The following is a 20,883-nucleotide window of genomic DNA, read 5'->3' as shown; positions in this document are numbered from 1 at the left end:
GGCACAGATTGGGAACCACTGTATTAGTGGTCTGCAAACTGTAGTCCTCCAGATGTTGTAAAACTACAACTCCAAGCATGCTGGGAGTTGTAGTTCGGCAACATCTGGCTCTAAAGATGTTGCCGAACTACTACTTCCAGCATGCCTGAGAATGCTGGGAGTTGTAGTTTTGCAACAACAGGAGGCACACTGGTTGGGAAGCATTGTCTGTTTCCTAACTCAGTGTTTCCCAACCCGTGTGCCTCCAGCTGTTGCAAAACTATAACTACCAGCATGCACTGATAGACTGTGCATGCTGGGAGTTGTAGTTTTGCAACAGCTGGAGGTCCCCCCCCCCCTGTGAATGTACAGGATACATTCACATGGGCAGGGGGCTTATATTGAGTATCAGGCTGCAAGTTTGCAATGCAGCAAATTTTGTGCGGCAGGTCAAACTCGCAGCGGGAAACTTGCTGTAATCCCCCGCCCGTGTGACTGTACCCTAAAAACACTACACTACACTACATTAACACAAAATAAAATAAAAAGTAAAAAACCCTACATATACACATACCCCTACATAGCCCCCCTCCCCAATAAAAACGAAAAACGTCTGGTACCCCACTGTTTTCAAAATGGAGCCTCCAGCTGTTGCAAAACAACAACTCCCAGTATTGCCGGACAGCCGTTGACTGTCCAGGCATGCTGGGAGTTTTGCAACAGCTGGAGGGACCCTGTTTGGGAATCACTGGCATAGAATACCCCTATGCAAATCCCTAATTCAGGCCTCAAATGCACATGGCGCTCTCACTTCGGAGCCCTGTCGTATTTCAAGGCAACAGTTTAGGGTCACATATTGGGGTATTGCCGTACTCGGGAGAAATTGCCTTACAACTTTTGGGGGGCTTTTTCTCCTTTCACCCCTTATGAAAAGGTGAAGTTGGGGTCTACACCAGCATGTTAGTGTAAAAAAATAAATTTTTTACACTAACATGCTGGTGTTACCCCATACTTTTCATTTTGACAAGAGGTAAAAGGGAAAAAAGCCCCACAAAATTTGTAATGCAATTTCTCCCGACTACAGAGATACCCCATATGTGGGCGCAAAGTGCTCTGGGGGCGCACAACAAGGCCCAGAAGGGAGAGTGCGCCATGTACATTTGAGGCGATTTGCACAGGGGTGGCTGATTGTTACAGCGGTTTTGACAAACGCAAAAAAAACAAAACCCCACATGTGACCCCAATTCGGAAACTACACCCCTCACGGAATGTAATGAGGGGTGCAGTGAGAATTTACACCCCACTGGGATCTGACAGATGTTTGGAACAGTGGGCTGTGCAAATAAAAAATTTTGTACAGCCCACTGTTCCAAAGATCTGACAGACACCAGTAAATGCTCACTGTACCCCTTGTTACGTTCCTCAAGGGGTCTAGTTTCCAAAATGGTATGCCATGTGGGGGTTATTTTGCTGTCCTGGCACCATCGGGGCTTCCTAAATGCGACATGCCCCCGAGCAAAATTTGCTCTCAAAATGCCAAATATGACTCCTTCTCTTCTGAGCATTGTAGTTCGCCCATAGTGCACTTCAGGTCAACTTATGGGGTACCTCCATACTCAGAAGAGATGGGGTTACAAATTTTGGGGGGTATTTTTTGCAATTAACCTTGCATAAATGTGATTTTTTTAGGGGAAACACACATTTTAGTGATTTTTTTTAAACATTTTTTTACATATGCAAAAGTATTGAAACACCTGTGTGGTATTAAGGCTCACTTTATTCCTTGTTACGTTCCTCAAGAAGGCTAGTTTCCAAAATGGTATGCCATGTAGGTTTTTTTCCTGTTCTGGCACCATAGGGGCTTCCTAAATGCAACATGCCCCCCAAAATCCATTTCAGAAAAACGTACTCTCCAAAATCCCCTTGTCGCTCCTTCACTTCTGAAGCCCTCTACTGTGCCCGCCGAACACTTTACATAGACATATGAGGTATGTGCTTATTCGAGACACATTGGGCTACAAATATAAGTATACATTTTCTCCTTTTACCCCTTTTAAAAATTCAAAAATTGGGTCTACAAGAACATGCGAGTGTAAAAAATGAAGATTGTGAATGTTCTCGTTCACTTTGCTGCTATACCTATGAAACACCTAAAGGGTTAAAATGCTGACTGAATGTCATTTTGAATACTTTGGAGGCTGCAGTTTTTATAATGGGGTCATTTGTGGGGTATTTCTAAGATGAAGACCCTTCAAATCCCCTTCAAACCGGAACTGGTCCCTGAAAAATTGTGATTTTGGAAATTTTGTGAAAAATTGGAAAATTACTGATGAACTTTGAAGCCCTCTGGTGTCTTTCAAAAGTAAAAACACATACATGTTATGATGCAAACATAAAGTGGAGATATTGTATATGTGAATAAAAAGAAAATGATTTGGAATATCCATTTTCCTTACAAGCAGAGAGCTTCAAAGTTAGAAAAATGCTAAATTTTCAATTTTTTCATCAAATTTTGGAATTTTTCACTAAGAATCGATGCAAGTATCGACAAAATTTTACCAATAACATAAAGTAGAATATGTCACGAAAAAACAATCTTGGAATCAGAATGATAGGTAAAAGCATTCCAGAGTTATTAATGTTTAAAGTGACAGTGGTCAGATGTTCAAAAAACGCTCTGGTCCTAAGGTGCAAAATGGCCTGGTCCTTAAGGGGTTAAAGTTGAATGGGAAAATGAAAAAAAAATGTCACTAAAATGCTAGTGTTACCCTAAATTTTTCATTTTCACAACGGAAAATAGGAAAAAAGCCCCACAAAATTTGTAACCCCATTTCTTCTGAGTAAGAGCATACCGCATATGTGGATGTAAAGTGCTTTGCTGGTGAACTACAATGCTCAGAAGAGAAGGAGCGCCATTGGGCTTTTGAAGAGAAAATGTGTCCGGAATTGAAGGCCATGTGTGTTTACAAAGCCCCTATAGTCTCAAAACAATGGACCCTCCCCCACATGTGACCCCATTTTGGAAACTGCACCCCTCATGTAATGTTATAAGGGGTGCAGTGAGAATTTACGCCCCACAGGTGTCTGACAGATTTTTGGAACCGTGTTCCATGAAAATGAAAAATTTAATTTTTCCATTTACCCAGCCCACTGTTCCAAAGATCTGTGAAACGCTAGTGGGGTGTAAATACTCACTGCATCCCTTATTACATTTTGTGAGGGGTGTAGTTTCCAAAATGGGGTCACATGTGGGGGGTCCACTGTTCTGGCACCATGGGGGGCTTTGTAAATGCACATGGCTCCTGACTTCCATTTCAAACAAATTCTCTCTCCAAAAGCTCAATGGTACTCCTCCTCTTCTGAGCATTGCATTGCACCAGCAGAGCACTTTACATCTACACATGGGGTATTTCCATACTCAGAAGAAATGGGTTACAAATGTTGGGGGTCATTTTCTCCGATTACCCCTTGTAAAAATGTCAAAAAAATAATTTCTTTTCATTTACACATTCAACTTTAACAAAAAGTTGTTAAACACCTGTGAGGTGTTAAGGCTCGCTGTACCCTTTGTTACATTTCTTGAGGGGGTGTAGTTTCCAAAATAGAATGCCATGTGTTTTTTTTCCTGTTCTGGCACCACAGGGCTTCCTAAATGTGACATGCCCCCAAAAAACATGTCAGCAAAATTTGTTTTCCAAAAGCGAAATGTGACACCTTCTCTTCTGAGCATTGTAATGCGCCAGCAGAGCATTTGATGTTCACACATGGGGTATTTCCATACTCAGAAGAAATGGGGTTACAAATGTTGGGGGTCATTTTCTCCTATTACCCCTTGTAAAAATGTAAAATTTTGGGGGAAAACTAGCATTTTAGTGAAAAAAAATTTGTTTACACATCCAACTTTAACGAAAAGTTGTCAAACACCTGTGGGGTGTTAAGGCTCACTTTATCCCTTGTTACGTTCCTTGAGGGGTGTAATTTCCAATATAGTATGCCATGTGTTTTTTTTGTTTTTTTTTGCTGTTCTGGCACCATAGGGGCTTCTTAAATGTGACATGCCCCCCAAAAACCATTTCAGAAAAACTCACTCTCCAAAATCCCACTGTCATTCCTTCCCTTCTGAGCCTTCTAGTGCACCCACAGAGCACTTGACATACACATATGAGGTATTTCCTTACTCAAAAGAAATTGGGTTACACATTTTAGTAAGATTTCTCTCCTTTTACCCCTTGTAAAAATTCAAAAACTGGGTCTACAAGAACATGCCAGTGTAAAAAAAAATGAAGATTTTAGAATTTTCTCCTTCACTTTGCTGCTATTCCTGTGAAACAACGAAAGAGTTAACAAACCTTTGGAATGTCAAGTTAAAAGCTTTGAGGGGTTCAGTTTTTGTAATTGGTCATTTATGGGGTATTTCTAATAAGAAGGCCCTTCAAATCCACTTCAAAACTGAACTGGTCCCTGGAAAATGTCGATTTTGAAAATTTTGTGAAAATTTGGAAAACTGCTGCTATACTTTGAAGCCCTCTGATGTCTTCCAAAAGCAAAAACATGTCAACTTTATGATGCCAACATAAAGAAGACATATTGTGTATGTGAATCAACATATCATTTATTTGGAATATCCATTTTCCCTATAAGCAGAGAGCTTCAAAGTAAAAAAAAAAATGCAACATTTTCTATTTTTTTATCAAATTTGGGGATTTTTCACCAAGAAATTATGCAAGTATCGACAAAAGTTTTACCACTAACATAAAGTAGAATATGTCACAAAAAAACTGTCTTGGAATCATAATGAAAAGTAAAAACATCCTAGAGGTATTAATGCTTAAAGTGACAGTGGTCAGATGTGCAAAAAATGGCTGGGTCCTATGGTGAAAATTGGCTGGGTCCTTAAGGGGTTAAACACAGGTAAAACAAAAAACAAACTATAGCTCGATTGAACCCAGAAAATATACTTAACTTAGCTAAAAATGCAAATACTACATTCACAACACTTTTAATGCATATTTTTTTTTTTTAAACAGGTCAGTATACTAATTTTCTTAACTTGCTATGGCAATGGGATAGCTTTTATGGGCTCATCAATGCTTTGCTCTGCTTGTAATGTAATAGCTTTTATGGGCTTGTTCACTGCTGGCTGGGATTTGTAGTGTGTCAATTAGAAACAACACTGCAGGTCACAGGAGATCACTGTCTGAGGTCAGTTGACTGATTTTTTTCTTTGCTCAGCTTGCTTTAAAATTATTTTGGATTTGTGAAGGTTTTCTGGGATCAGTAGTTTTTGCTCCCTTCCTTAGCTTTCTCTTTCCAAAATGGCGGCCACAATGCAGTGCATATTGCTTTATGCGCCTCTTAAACCCATCTATATGCTGTATACTCATTGGCCTAGGAGCTGTATGGCACATAATGCAAAATGATTGGATTTACACAATCTGTGAAGCTGGTAGAAAAACTGATGTCTTCACTTTACAAAAGGCAAATTTTCACATCTATGAGCAACTGATAAGGTTAGGAACTCCCTCTTTCAGTTAAATATTTTCTGTCTTATCACTGTATAGCTATAGCACAAGAACAACAGAAGTCTGAGATATGGTACTAATCCTTTAAAGCAGCTTATGATAAAAAAAAAAAAAAATCTAAAGTCTGTGTAAACTAGTTATTTATTCCAAAGGACTTGTCACACATGGCTAATGACACACAGATAAACACTTACAAAAGTAACAGTATGTCTATCGCTGAGCTAACCGGACTTGGATTATTTACAATGTTACAGCAGCATATCTGATGGAAATCTATTTGTGATATAACAGAATTATACATGTCATAATAACAGTTGTGATATCACTGAAGCAATATTGACTAAAACCTACTTAAGATGTCCTAGCAGCTAACATGAATATAACTAGTTGAGATGTCAAAACATGTTTTTTGTCTGATGTACAATACATCGGCTGTATCTTTAGTATCAGAGTGCCTCCCAAGAAAGGTTTGGCCAAGCCCACACTTAGTTCTCATTCCTTGCTGCAGGCTTGGGGGCTTTGCGTGTGCATGTGTGAACACTTTAATGGTTTGTGCACCTCCCTGATTCCTGCTCTCCTTTAAAGGGATACTCCACCCCTAGACATCTTATCCCCTATCCAAAGGATAGGGGATAAGATGTCTGATCGCGGGGGTCGTGCCGCTGGTCGCGGGAGTCCCACCTGTTTATGCTCCGAAAGTGCTGGAGGGTGTGGGTCCCTACCACCGGAATGGAAGTCCGTGACATCACGACTCCGCCCCTGTGTGATGTCACGCCCCGTCCCCTTAATGCAAGACTCTGGGGAATTGAGAATTAGTACAAGATATTTCCGTGCTCCATGATGGGCTCTGGGAGATTGAGTTCAAGTATCAAGACATTCCCGTGTTACTGGAGGTTTTCTGGGGGATTGAGTTTTTATTCCTGTTTGTTCCTTGAGTCTATGCTGACTCCGTTTCCCAAGTCTTATGTTCTGGACCTAATCTGTTTGTAAGTTGTCTGTGTCTAGTTTGAACAGCGTTCTATATTTGTATCCTGTTTGGTTGATCTGATCCTTAGAGTTTGTTAGTACATGCACTGATCATAGAGTTCATGATCACTGAATTAGTGTTTCCTCTGTGCTTTACCATTGGTCTATAGTGTCCTCTGTTCTTACTCACTGATCTGTGTCCTCTAAACTTTATCTGTTTATGTTATTGTCTGAGTCCAGTATTAATAGTGTTTTATGTTTCTGTAATGTTTCTGGCTCGTGACAACTGAGTATTATTATGTGTTTTTACTCCACAGCGTTTTAGTGCAGGGTGGAACTGGCACCCAGTTGTCGTCCATTGGTTAGGATGGATGGGCAAGTAGGCAGGGAGAGTGTTTTTACGGTCAGTTTAGGGCTCACTCTCCCTGTCTTCCACAGTCGGTCCTGACACAAAGGTTCTGTGTCCTGTGTTCCTTTTCTCCTGACATAACCCTGTTTCCTGAATCTGTATGTGCCTCATTCTCCTGTCCTTTATTGCCCTCCAGTGTATGACCTGGATTATTTATCAAACATCAGAACACTGAGCTAGCTAAACACCATCTGACTGCTTCTGAGCTGCTCAGCTCTGTTGCATCAGACATTGTTTGCTACATTAATGTGATCAACAGCTTTAGCTTGGTCCTCCAGCCTATAAACCTGGTGTTTGGGTCCTTTCATACCAGTTGCCACTTAACCAGGGCAAACCTGGCAGCTGAAGTTCAGCTTCTGCATCCTTGATCAAGGGTGAATAATAGGGGACTACTTTAGGACTCTGTCCTAAAGTTTGGCCCAAAACCAAACTGGTAAGGGGCACAGCGAGTCAACACCCATTGAGGTATGATAATCTTTTTAATCAATAATCCATTACACAAACTGTGGCAGTAGCATAAGAAAATTTTAACTCATAGCATCTCTTTTAGTACCATGGGAAATATATAAAAAATCATTACAGATCTGTCACAAAGTTCTTCTAATAACATGCTATACCTTGTTATGAATGATTCTAGGCAGACATACTAGCTCCATGAATCAATGCAGTTCAGGTTGCTCTTTGCTTGGAAAGTTACATTTAGGCATTGTGACTCCCAATTTACGATATACAGGAGCACAAATAGACAAGGGGACACATTTACCATCTTTGTTTGTATGTGGTGGGCTTTTTTTCACCCTGTTTCTGCTGTTTTATATTTTTTGCTGTTGTGTAAAATGTATCATATGGGGATGATGAATTTTGCACAAATTTAGAAGACCCAACATGCTATATCAAAGAAGTCAATCATATGACACATTTCTGAGTGTCCTCAGTAATGGTGTAAGGTTGCACAAAATTATACTTCTGTGCACACATGATAACTGGGTATCTGCTGCAAAAAAGTATCCACCAACCACCATAAGATTGAAAACCATTTGAAATGCTCAAAAAAGTAGCACAACAAAGAATCAAAAATATTATTGTACAAAAAAGAGTGCAACAGAATAGAAATGAAAACTGGTGTTAACACAATGATAAATGCTCCAGCATATTTCCACCTTCAGACGGGTAGCAAAGCCATAGGCTCAATTTTATGTAAACACCAGATGAAAATGGAAAACTCTAACATCTTATCTTCTATCCTTTGGATAGGGGATAAGATGTTTACAGCGGAGTATCCATTTAAACCCTGATATTGGGGTGTACTGTCCTGTGAGGTGTACTGTCCTCTACTGTGTTTTTTGGTTTTCTAGAATATCACATATCCTTTGGATAGGGGATAAGATGTCTTAGGGCCGGAGAACCCCTTTAATACTTTAATATCCCTCTTCCGCTGAATCTGAAGTATGAAGGCTTGAAGGTTTATTGCTTCAGCATGGTCCAAAGGATAGGGGATAAGATGTTAGATCACCGGGGTCCTGCCGCTGGGGACCCCCCCCCCCTCCATCTCCGCTGTGGTAACCCTGTCATTCGGTGCACGGAACGAACTGCACTCTGTGCCCAATGACTGGCAATGCCGTGCTGCCATGCCCCCCCCTCCATTCACATCAACGGGAGGAGGCGTGACGGCTATGTACGTGCCATTACGCTCCCTCCCATAGACATGAATGGAGGGGACGTGGCTTGATATCACCGCTGCCAGCCAGGGACGCTGCTACTGCTAGCCCGGGACCCCGGTGATTTCGATAGGGGATAACATGTTTACAGTGGAGTACCCCTTTAAATAGTGTGTGGAACTACATGCATCTTCTCCTAGGCTCTAGTATTTTTGAGAATGGTTTGACTCAAGTACAAAGGAAGGTGTAAATTATCCATTCTGTCATTATCATAAGCCGTGTTTAACCCCTTAAGGACTCAGCCCATTTTGGCCTTAAGGACTCGGACAATTTAATTTTTACGTTTTCATTTTTTCCTCCTCGCCTTCTAAAAATCATAACTCTTTTATATTTTCATCCACAGACTAGTATGAGGGCTTGTTTTTTGCGCGACCAGTTGTCCTTTGTAATGACATCACTCATTATATCATAAAATGTATGGCGCAACCAAAAAACACAATTTTTGTGGGGAAATTAAAACGAAAAAAGCAATTTTGCTAATTTTGGAAGGTTTTGTTTTCACGCTGTACAATTTATGGTAAAAATGACATGTGTTCTTTATTCTGAGGGTCAATATGATTAAAATGATACCCATTATTATATACTTTTATATTATTGTTGTGCTTAAAAAAAATCACAAACTTTTTAACCAAATTAGTACGTTTATAATCCCTTTATTTTGATGACCTCTAACTTTTTTATTTTTCCGTATAAGCGGTGGTATGGGGGCTCATTTTTTGCGCCATGATCTGTAATTTTTTTGATACCACATTTGCATATAAAAAAACTTTTAATACATTTTTTATAATTTTTTTTTTTAATAAAATGTATTAAAAAAGTAGGAATTTTGGACTTTTTTTATTTTTTTTTTGTTCACGCCGTTCACCGTACGGGATCATTAACATTTTATTTTAATATTTCGGACATTTACGCACGCGGCGATACCAAATATGTCTATAAAAAAAATTTTTTACGCTTTTTGGGGGTAAAATAGCAATACCATGATTGCTAATACTGATCTGTTCTATGTATAGGACATAGAACAGATCAGTATTATCGGTCATCTCCTGCTCTGGTCTGCTCGATCACAGACCAGAGCAGGAGACGCCGGGAGCCGCACGGAGGAAGGAGAGGGGACCTCCGTGCGGCGTTATGAATGATCGGATCCCCGCAGCAGCGCTGCGGGCGATCCGATCGTTCATTTAAATCGCGAACTGCCGCAGATGCCGGGATCTGTATTGATCCCGGCACCTGAGGGGTTAATGGCGTACGCCCTCGAGATCGCGGGCGTCGGCCATTGCAGGCGGGTCCCTGGCTGCGATCAGCAGCCGGGATCAGCCGCGCATGACACGGGCATCGCTCCGATGCCCGCGGTTATGCTTAGGACGTAAATGTACGTCCTGGTGCGTTAAGTACCACCTCACCAGGACGTACATTTACGTCCTGCGTCCTTAAGGGGTTAAAGAACTATATCTATTTACTGTATTTTAGATCAAGGAAAGCTTTACCTGTTTTTCAACTAATACAAAAGGCATGTGTAGGAATGAGTGTGGAAAGCCTAGTAACCCTTTATTCAAGTCACAGGTGTTGTAAGTGTCGATCATTTTCATGACATTTGGTTTTACATTTATAGATGCCAAATTAGAGCAACAATTTCATGAAAAAAAATAGATTGTGCCAATAAAAAGCTAATCTTTTTATTTTTGGCACAGGTTACATTAGGACTGCTGACATGCAGAAAATGTCATGTTTTATTGAACAATCTTAAAGAGGCTTTTTACTTCCAGTAACAAATAATAATTCAGCATTTTGGATAAGACTTTCAATGCCATAAATGATTGTTTTATTTATTTTCATTTTTGATAGATGTACTTGGCAAACATCCTTCACATCACTTTGCAACGTGAGCCAAAAATCTCACTTGACAGAAAGATTAATTAATGGTTCTTTTGTAGAGCAAGGGATGTGTTTCTTGATGATGATGCATGTTTAGTAATAGGGACAATGTGAAGACAGTTTCTATATTTGAATGAATGTACATTCTCACAGTTTAAGATGGTAAATGTGTTCAGAGAAAAATAATTTGAGTTCATGTCTTGAAATCTTTTCTGTTTTACTTGTGAAAAAACATTATACCGGAAATTATATTTATATGTTTAAAAAAAGCTAAATCGATCTATCTCTCCTGAACTTACCTTTTAATGGATCCTGAATGGGTTGGAGAACACTGACGCTGCCAGGTCCCAACAGATCCATGTTGATTGGAATGGGGTCCATTGGGTGTCCAGTATTTTACAGGAGTTGAATGAAGAAAAATAATAGGATATGCACTATTTTTATTGATGCTTAGCTCACATCCTCCGACTGACAGAGATCCCTTAACAGAAGCACATCCGCACAACAGTCATGTGAACGAGTCCTAAGGTTTTATTCACAATGGTAAAATCCTCAGTTTGGGACTGTATAAAGTAGTTAAACTTAAAAAAAAAAAAAACTGAATAGTATGTGTAGCTCACCTGAGATAAAGATATAAGTACTTGAGGTTAACAGTGTTACCTTCACCCAAAAAGGCCTATAGCTGAAGAGTGTATGTGATATAAATATAATATTTATATTAACCAGTCCTCTAAAGTACTATAGATGAAGAATAGATAGGAGATAAGAGATGAAATGTATATAAACAATTAATTAATTAATTAAGGTAATATATGTCATCACCTTCAGCAGAGTCCTTGCGTGGGGTGAACGGAAGTATAACTTAGTATGAATGGGATATGATAAAAAATAAATAAAATATTAGCAATAAAAGCAATAAGGTAAAACAATGCTCAAAAGTATCACAAAAGTATCACAATTTGTGTCACAATTTGTCAAGAAGGAACGCCTTCTCCGACTCAGCTCCGATTCACCCCCACAGCCCCGGCTTACCTGCGTGAGTCCCGGTCAATACCGCTACAGGCCGGACATCTGCCGTGCCAGCCCGGGACCCACAGACTGCCGGAGAATCGCTCACCCTCCACACAGACGGGCAGAACACAAGACGCAGCCGTCCCCAGCACAGAACCCAGCCGTGACAGCTGTACCAGGCCGGGCAGAAGTATATCCTGCGGAGGGTGAGTGGTGCTGTGCACTGACCATCATTAAAAGCGCTACAGTAACACAGAGCTGTTTAAGACATTCTGCTACCCGGCACTAGCACACCAGTGAACTGTATCTAAAACTGTACCACCAATGAACTGAATACAAAGTATACAAAAAGTATACAAATACATAAACTGTATCACCTACAGATGTAGTACAATATAAAGACTGGTGAACCACAATACTAGGGGATCAAGTGCAATGGACAAACTGATACTTCTTGACAAATTGTGACACAAATTGTGATACTTTTGTGATACATTTGAGCATTTTATTACCTTATTGCTTTTATTGCTAATATTTTATTTATTTTTATCATATCCCATTCATATTAAGTTATACTGCCGTTCACCCCACGCAAGGGCCCTGCTGAAGGTGACGACATATATTACCTTAATTAATTAATTAATTAATTAATTGTTTATATACATTTCATCTCTTATCTCCTATCTATTCTTCATCTATAGTACTTTAGAGGACTGGTCAATATAACTATTATATTTATATCACATACACTCTAAAAACTGCTTTGTAAAATTCAGTTGCAGAACAGCAATTACAGATTTTTCAGTTTAAAATCTACAGCGGATTCTGTGTGTGAATTCACCCCTAATCTAAACCATTAGGTGTTTTCCTTCTCTTTAATCTGCATTTCAATTCCTGATGTCAGAGGAAATCTGTCACTACCAACCAAGATAGCAAGACAGAATACAGCAGTAGGGCATATGGCTTAGTCTATGCTGCACACAAGAAAAGACACTTTATGCATGCATCCTGAGCCTAGTAGTGTTTTCTGTCTTGTTCCGTCCTGTCTGACAGATAAGTCAAAGACTTCTTTCTCATCTCAGTAGTTAGTGTAACCCTTTTCTTGCAGTGCAGATGTTTTTTCTGATGTTTATTTTATTGCTGCACACATAGCACTTTGATCAGTGCATTGTATCAGTAACCCATCAATTAAATTAGTATGCTGTACATTATTCCCAGCACAGTGCAGCCTGCTCAGTCCAGTGGACTTTTACAAGTATTATGTCATGGCATAACAGAGAAGAGTAGATGATAAACTGTGATAGGCCAGACAATTAAGGAAAGTAGCAATTGTGTGTGTGTGTGTGTGTGTGTGTGTCACTGCCTAACAGCCCAGCTGTAGTGATGTTGTGAACATAAAATTTTCTCTTCCGCAAATGTTTGCGAACCGGGCGAGCCGCCATTGACTTCAATGGGCAGGCAAATTTTAAACCCCCCAGGGACTCTTTCTGGCCACAGTAGTGATTTAAAAGTTGTTTCAAGGGGACTCATACTTGGACTGTGGAGTGCTGGAGGGGGATCCATGGTAAAACTCCCATGGAAAATTACATAGTTGATGCAGAGTCTGGTTTTAATCCATAAAGGGCATAAATCCCCTATTATTCCTAAATTCTTTGGAACAACGTGCTTTAGCTCCCTTTAGGCAGCACATAGAGCCCCCCCTTTGGGCATCACATAGTTAGATCCCCCCTTTAGGCAGCACATAAATTCCCCCATATTAGACAGCACATAGTTAGAGCCCCCCTTTAGGCAGGACATAGGTGGAGCCTCCCTTTAGGCAGCACATAGAGCCCCCTTTAGGCAGCACATAGTTAGATCCCCCCTTTAGGCAGCACATAGTTAGATCCCCCCTTTAGGCAGCACATAGATTCCCCCATGTTAGGCAGCACATAGTTAGAGCCCCACTTTAGGTAGCACATAGAGCCCCCCTTGAGGCAGCACATAGTTAGATCCCCCCTTTAGGCAGCACATAGATTCCCCCATGTTAGGCAGCACATAGTTAGAGCCCCACTTTAGGCAGCACATAGAGCCCCCCTTTAGGCAGCACATAGATTCCCCCATATTAGGCAGCACATAGTTAGAGCCTCCCTTTAGGCAGCACATAGAGCCCCCCCCCCTTTAGGCATCACATAGTTAGATCCCCCCTTTAGGCAGCACATAGATTCCCCCATATTAGGCAGCACATAGTTAGAGCCCCCCTTTAGGCAGGACATAGGTAGAGCCTCCCTTTAGGCAGCACATAGAGCCCCCTTTAGGCAGCACATAGTTAGATCCCCCTTTAGGCATCACATAGTTAGAGCCCCACTTTAGGCAGCACATAGAGCCCCCCTTTAGGCAGCACATAGAGTCCCCAATATTAGGCAGCACATAGTTAGAGCCCCCCTTTAGGCAGAACTGGTTTTATTTCACAGCCAAAAAAGTTATCATTTTTTTTTATTTGAACAACTGTCACACCAAATGTGATTTGCACTAGTGTTTAATTGAGCAAAAAAGGTTGCAAGCTGAGTAACTCTTTTAAGCAGAGGTCTCCAACCAGGGTGCCTCCAGCAGTTGCAAGACGCACGGACTGAACTTATAGCCCTTTTAATATTGTAGTTAGTTGCTTGAAGGAAATTAAGTTTTACACCGGAGTACCCCATTTAATCAGCGGTTCCCTCCCAACCAGGGTGCCTCCAGCTGTTGCAAGACTCACGGATTGAATTTATAGCCCTTTTAATACTGTAGTTAGTTGCTTGAAGGGACTTAAGTTTTACACTGGAGTACCCCTTTTAACCAGCGGTTCCCTCCCAACCAGGGTGCCTCCAGCTAATGCAAGACACACGGACTGATATTTGAGCCCTAAAAAGGGCTTTTTTGGTTGCTGTCCTTAAAGCAGATGTTAGACTAGTGCTTTAGGAGTAAAGTGGACCCTGAATACACCACCTAGCAGCAACCTAGCTATCACTTTCGCTATTACAGCAGGAGCAGCTTCTCTGTCCCTCCACTTTCTAAGCCTGCAGCAAGCCAAATGAAGGTAAAATGGCATCCATGCAGGAGGTAGGAGGGTCTGGAAGGGAGGGACTGCTCCTGATTGGCTGTAATGTGTCTGCTGACTCTGACTCACAGGGTCAAAGTTTACCGCAATGTTAAAGTATAGGGTGCAAATCGAACTTCACATATGTTCGATGCGAATGCGAACATGCTAAGTTCCGGTGAACAATTTGCGACATCTTTACCCAGCTGGTTGTACCCCCTAAAATAGATAGAATGAGTTAATGGAGGGGACTCTCAAGAGACCAATATCAGAAGTTAGAACACTAAAATCACCATGGTGGACATTTATCAAAGCATTTAGCATTTTTTTTTTGCTTAAAATTGTCACAAAAAAGTTGCAAGTGCGGCTGCTCTCTTTTTTCTGCGACATTTTGATTGTGCAGTGTCCTCAGCAAAAAATAAAAATCCTGCTTACCAAAGCAAAAAGTGATTTTTGACTTGCAATGGTCAGAGATTTATCAAGTGCAAAAGTCACAAAAAAGTTGCATTGCATGAAAAAAGCTACGAAATTTACTCCAGCTCAAACATGGAGCAGAAAAAAACACTACCAAAGCAAAAAAAGAAAAATTGCCAACATGAAAGAAATTTATCAACAGGCTGAAACCAGTTGATAAATAAGTCGCACATAAGCAAAAATATTGTAAGAAAAAAAATAACTAAAAAAAGGAATACATAAGCAAACATTGATAAATGTCCCTCATGTCCGTACTCTGAGGATTACTATAACAAGATCATGCCCATTTTGGCATCTTTTCAAGTGACAGGTACATTTGAGGCCCAAACATGTTATATATTGAATAATTAATGCTCTAACTATAATATTAATCATAGTTGTTGGTATTATTGTAAGTATTGTTGTTTTTATTATTAATATTATGATGATTAATAATCATAATAATAGTAGTTGATGTTTTATGTTGAACTTTATTTCCCACAGTGCAGCTTATATTTTGTCCTTTCTTTTGGAAATTTTTTAGCACACAAGCAATTTTGTGATCATTTATAGGCTGATCTCAGCACATCTTTGTGAGGTTTATCTGCTGTGCATTGTAATTTTATAAACCTTTGGAATAAATGTATTTTCAAAATGATATACATAATTTCACACCATGCTTATATATTTTGTTTCTTTTAAAGGAAGTAGACCAATAGCATACCATAAATTATTTACTCACATTCTCAAATACCTTCATATCCCAGATGTAATTCATCACAATCCTATTTAGAAACATGAAAAAATAATCTCCTATAAAAAGTGCAATTGTATTTGACACTTCGGCTTTTTGAGTGCATGAAAGTAATCCCAGTCCTCTGCAAATATACAGCAAAACACACATTTGAATATGATTGCTAAGTGTAAATAACAGCTTTGACCTGAAGTGTTCTTGACTGGAAAAATAATATGTAAAATGACTATGTTAACAATGGCTGGTCAATATTTCAAGATTACAAAAAAAAAATCTTAAATTAAAGATTTAAACAGTTTGGTAAAATAAGAGCATTTTATGTGTCCTAGGCAAATTGGAAAAATATAAGATAATGTCGTGTATTGCTTAAAACATTCAATGTCTAACAAATATTTACTAATGTTAATGTCCCATTGTCATGAAAGTATAAACATAGCATGCCAATTAAAAAACTCAAAAAATTATAAAAATATCGAATAGATAAAAAAAACTAAAAATATAAGGTGATATTGATATCATGTCAGAAAAGCATACAATATCACATAGTGTGGTACAGCTCTGCTATTACTTATTATTTGATGACATAACAATTTGACAAATATTGATCAGGAGGGATTATGGAAGCGTTTTTTTTTTTTTTTTCCCAGACAGCCTGCTTGGCAAAATCTAAACAAAAATCTGGTAAAAGGGGTGACATGTGACTATGGACATTTGTGGCAGTGTCACTTTACCGCAAAATTACTACACTAGCCCTATAAAATAAAACATAGTCATTGTAGGCCAATGGCCAATGTAAGATGCCTCTGTGAGAGGCTTACTGCCTGTTTTATTTTATAGGGCCAGTGTGGTTATTTTGGCTTGTTTATTGACCTTTTCCTGGACTGCCAATTGAAGCTTTGTTAATGTTACACAGGACTCTAGCCTATCTTTGTCCTCAAGGGATAGGGTGAAAACTGCACGATTAGAAAATTAAGACAATAATGATTGTTGATCAAGAAAAAGTTTTGTTTTGTATCAATGTGTGAAATAACGAAATATGCAGCAAGCAATTGCCCAGTTTATTTTCCCTGCATCAAAGTATTGCTGTTTGCAAAACATTTTTTTTATTTTCTGTCTTGGCACACTAAAACCCCATATAAAAATGAGAGACACCAATTTTTTTGCTGCTTTATTGTGTCTTTTAGGCTGCCATCACCCTTGCCTTTTCTTTTTTTTTTTGCAGTTGTTTTTTTTATGCCAAAAATCCAGTAGGAAGAAGAAATATAAGTTATTTCTTTATATTTCCAGTTCCTTTTAAAACCGTTCTTAGTTGTGGCTCAATAACTACAGTGGCTGTTTTTCTAAAAGTGCAGTTTTTAAGCCACAACTAAGAATGGATTGCAAATGAATGAGACATATAAGGGAATGACCTATGAAAAAAATATTGGGAAGGAGAAAGTTCTTTAGTTGCCAAAGAATTATAGTTTATTTAACCTAAGCAAAAGTCATGCTGAAACAATCAAAGATACATTCCCAGTAGCAGAACCATTGTTTAAAAATACACAGTAATTGCCCTTTAACCCCTTCCCGACCTATGACATACCTGTACGTCATGGGTGGCAAGGTGTTCCCGACCCATGACATACAGGTACGTCATGAACATTACTGCCGCTACTCGCGGCGTGCCGCAGCGCCCGGAAAGATGGTGGCTATCACTGATAGCCAGCCATCTTACCATGCGACCACGGGGGGTTTCATCCGCCACCCCCCCCAGCGATCGCTGCTATCAGCTGGTCAAATCTGACTAGCTGATAGCAGCGTTTCGCTATCAGAATACTCAGCAGCGCGGTGTGTGAGTCCCGATCACGGGGATCGGGACACACACCGCTCTGCTAAGTGTCCCTGACCCGTCCCCTGGCGTCACTTACCCGTCCGAGCGGTGTCCCGAGCGGTCCCGGCAGTCCCGGCGTCCTCCAGGCGGTCCCGTCGGCGCTGCGTCCCGGAGGTGAGTTTGCAGCAGCAGTGCGGCATCTTCATTGGCAGCAGTGAGATCGCCGTAAAGCGATCTCACTGCTGCCTCTGAGAGTTTCAAAACTGCAACTCCCAGCATGCCCAGACAGCCTTTGGCTTTCTGGGCATGCTGGGAGTTGTAGTTTTGCAACATCTGGAGGCCCACAGTTTGGAGACCACTGTATAATGGTCTCCAATCTGTGCTCTTCCAGATGTTGCAAAACTACAAATCTCAGCATGCTCAGTCTGTCCAGGCATGCTGGGAGTTGTAGTTCTCTAAAATCTGGAAGAGCACAGATTGGAGACCATTATACAGTGGTCTCCAAACTGTGGACCTCCAGATGTTGCAAAACTACAACTCCCAGCATGCCCAGACTGCTCAAGCATGCTGGAAGTTGTAGTTCGGCAACATCTGATCCTTCAGATATTGCCGAACTACAACTTCCAGCATGCCTGGGCAGTCTGGGCATGCTGGGAGTTGTAGTTTTGCAACAACTGGAGGCACACTAGTTGGGAAACATTGTCTGTTTCCTACCTCAGTGCCTCCAGCTGTTGCAATTGTTGCAAAACTATAACTCCCAGCATGCACTGACAGACCATGCATGCTGGGAGTTGTAGTTTTGCAACAGCTGGAGGCACACTGGTTTGGAAACACTAAGTTTGGTTGCAAAACACTTGAAAGTTTATTACTTAACTTAGTGTTTCCAAACCAGTGTTCCTCCAGCTGTTGCAAAACTACAACTCCCAGCATGCACGGACAGCCAAAGGGCATGCTCGGAGTTTGCAACAGCTGGATGTTTTCCCCCTCCCCCCAATGTGAATGTACAGGGTACACTCACATGGGCGGAGGTTTACAGTGAGTGCTGCAAGTTTGAGATGGCGCAAATTTTGCGCTGCAGCTCAAACTTCCAGCGGCAAACTTGCTGTGAACCTCTGCCCATGTGACTGTACCCTAAAAACACTACACTACACTAACACTAACCTAAAATAAAAAGTAAAAAACAGTACATATACACATACCCCTACAAAGCCCCCCCTCCCCAAAAAATTAAAAACGTCTGGTACGCTACTGTTTCCAAAACGGAGCCTCCAGCTGTTGCAAAATAATAACTCCCAGTATTGCCGGACAGCCATTGACTGTCCAGGCTTGCTAGGAGTTTTGCAACAGCTGGAGGCACCCTGTTTGGGAACCATTGGCATAGAATACCCCTATGTCCACCCCTATGCAAATCCCTAATTCAGGCCTCAAATGCGCATGGCGCTCTCTCACTTTGGAGCCCTTTCATATTTCAGGGCAACAGTTTTGGGACACATATGGGGTATCGCCGTACTAGGGAGAAATTGCCTTAAAAATTTTGGGGGGCTTTTTCTTCTTTAACTCCTTATGAAAAGGTGAAGTTGGGGTCTACACCAGCATGTAAGTGTAAAAAAATTAAATTTTTACACTGACATGCTGGTGTTGCCCTATACTTTTCATTTTCACAAGAGGTAAAAGGAAAAAAAGACCCTCTAAATTTGAAAGGCAATTTCTCCTGAGTAGGGAGATACCCCATATGTGGGCGCAAAGTGCTCTGGGGGCGCACAACAAGGCCCAGAAGGGAGAGTGCGCCATGTACATTTGAGGCGATTTGCACAGGGGTGGCTGATTGTTACAGCAGTTCTGACAAACGCAAAACAATAAATATCCATATGTGACCCCATTTTGGAAACTATACCCCTCACGGAATGTAATAAGGGGTGCAGTGAGCATTTTCACCCCACTGGTGTATTACAGATTTTTGGAACAGTGGTCTGTGAAAATGAAAAATACATTTTTTGATTTGCACAGTCCACTGTTTCAAATATCTGTCAAACGCCAGTCGGGTGTAAATGCTCACTGCACCCCTTATTAAATTCCATGAGGGGTATAGTTTCCAAAATGGGGTCACATGTGGGGGGGGTCCACTGTTCTGGCACCATAGGGGCTTCCTAAATGGGACATGCCCCCCAAAAACCCTTTCAGAAAAACTCACTCTCCAAAATCCCATTGTCGCTCCTTCCCTTCTGAGCCCTCTACTGTGCCTGCCGAACACTTTACATACGCATATGAGGTATTTCCTTACTCGAGAGAAATTGGGTTACAAATTTTAGGGTGATTTCTCTCCTTTTATCCCTTGTAAAAATTCAAAAATTGGGTCTACAAGAAAATGCGAGTGTAAAAAATGAAGATTTAGAATGTTCTCCTTCACTTTGCTGCTATTCCTGTGAAACACCTAAAGGGTTAAAACACTTACTGAATGTCATTTTGAATACTTTGGGGGGTTCAGTTTTTATAATGGGGTCATTTATGGGGTATTTCTAATATGAAGACCCTTAAAATCCACTTCCAACCTGAACTGGGCCATGAAAAATTACGATTTTGAAAATCTTGAGAAAAATTGGAAAATTGCTGCGGAACTTTGAAGCCCTCTGGTGTCTTCCAAAAGTAAAAACTTGTAAAAAATTTTATGCAAACACATATGTGAATCAATATGTAATTTATTTGGAATATCCATTTTCCTTTCAAGCAGAGACTTTCAAAGTTAGAAAAATGCTAAATTTTCAAAATTTTCATGAAATTTTTAGATTTTTTACCAAGAAAGGATACAAATATCAGTGAAATTTTACCAATAACATAAAGTAGAATATGTCACGAAAAAACAATCTTGGAATCAGAATGATAAGTAAAAGCATTCCAAAGTTATTAATGTTTAAAGTGACAGTGGTCAGATTTTCAAAAAATGTTCAGGTCATGAAGGTGAAAATGGGCTGGGTCATGAAGGGGTTAATACTTTTCCAACATATGACATATAAAATTGTCATATATTACAGGGAAGGATGTATGGAACCAGCTCAGGAGCTCACTTCATACCCATCAGGTGTCAGCTACTATCTAAGGATGAACACTTCAGAGATCATTCAGTGGTCAGTGAACCCATTAGATGCTGTGGTTAATAATGAATGTGGCATCTAGCACATTAACCCCTTAAGGACCACAGGTTTTTCCATTTTTACACCTTCGTCTTTTCCTCCTCACCTTTTAAAATCACAATCCTTTCAATTTTGCACCTAAAAACCAATATGAGGGCTTATTTTTTTGAGCCACCAATTCAACTTTGCTGTGACATTAGTCATTT

Source organism: Hyla sarda, chromosome 5 (genome assembly GCF_029499605.1).
Source record: "Hyla sarda isolate aHylSar1 chromosome 5, aHylSar1.hap1, whole genome shotgun sequence".
Classification (NCBI taxonomy): Eukaryota; Metazoa; Chordata; class Amphibia; order Anura; family Hylidae; genus Hyla; species Hyla sarda.
This window is presented reverse-complemented; position numbering follows the sequence as displayed.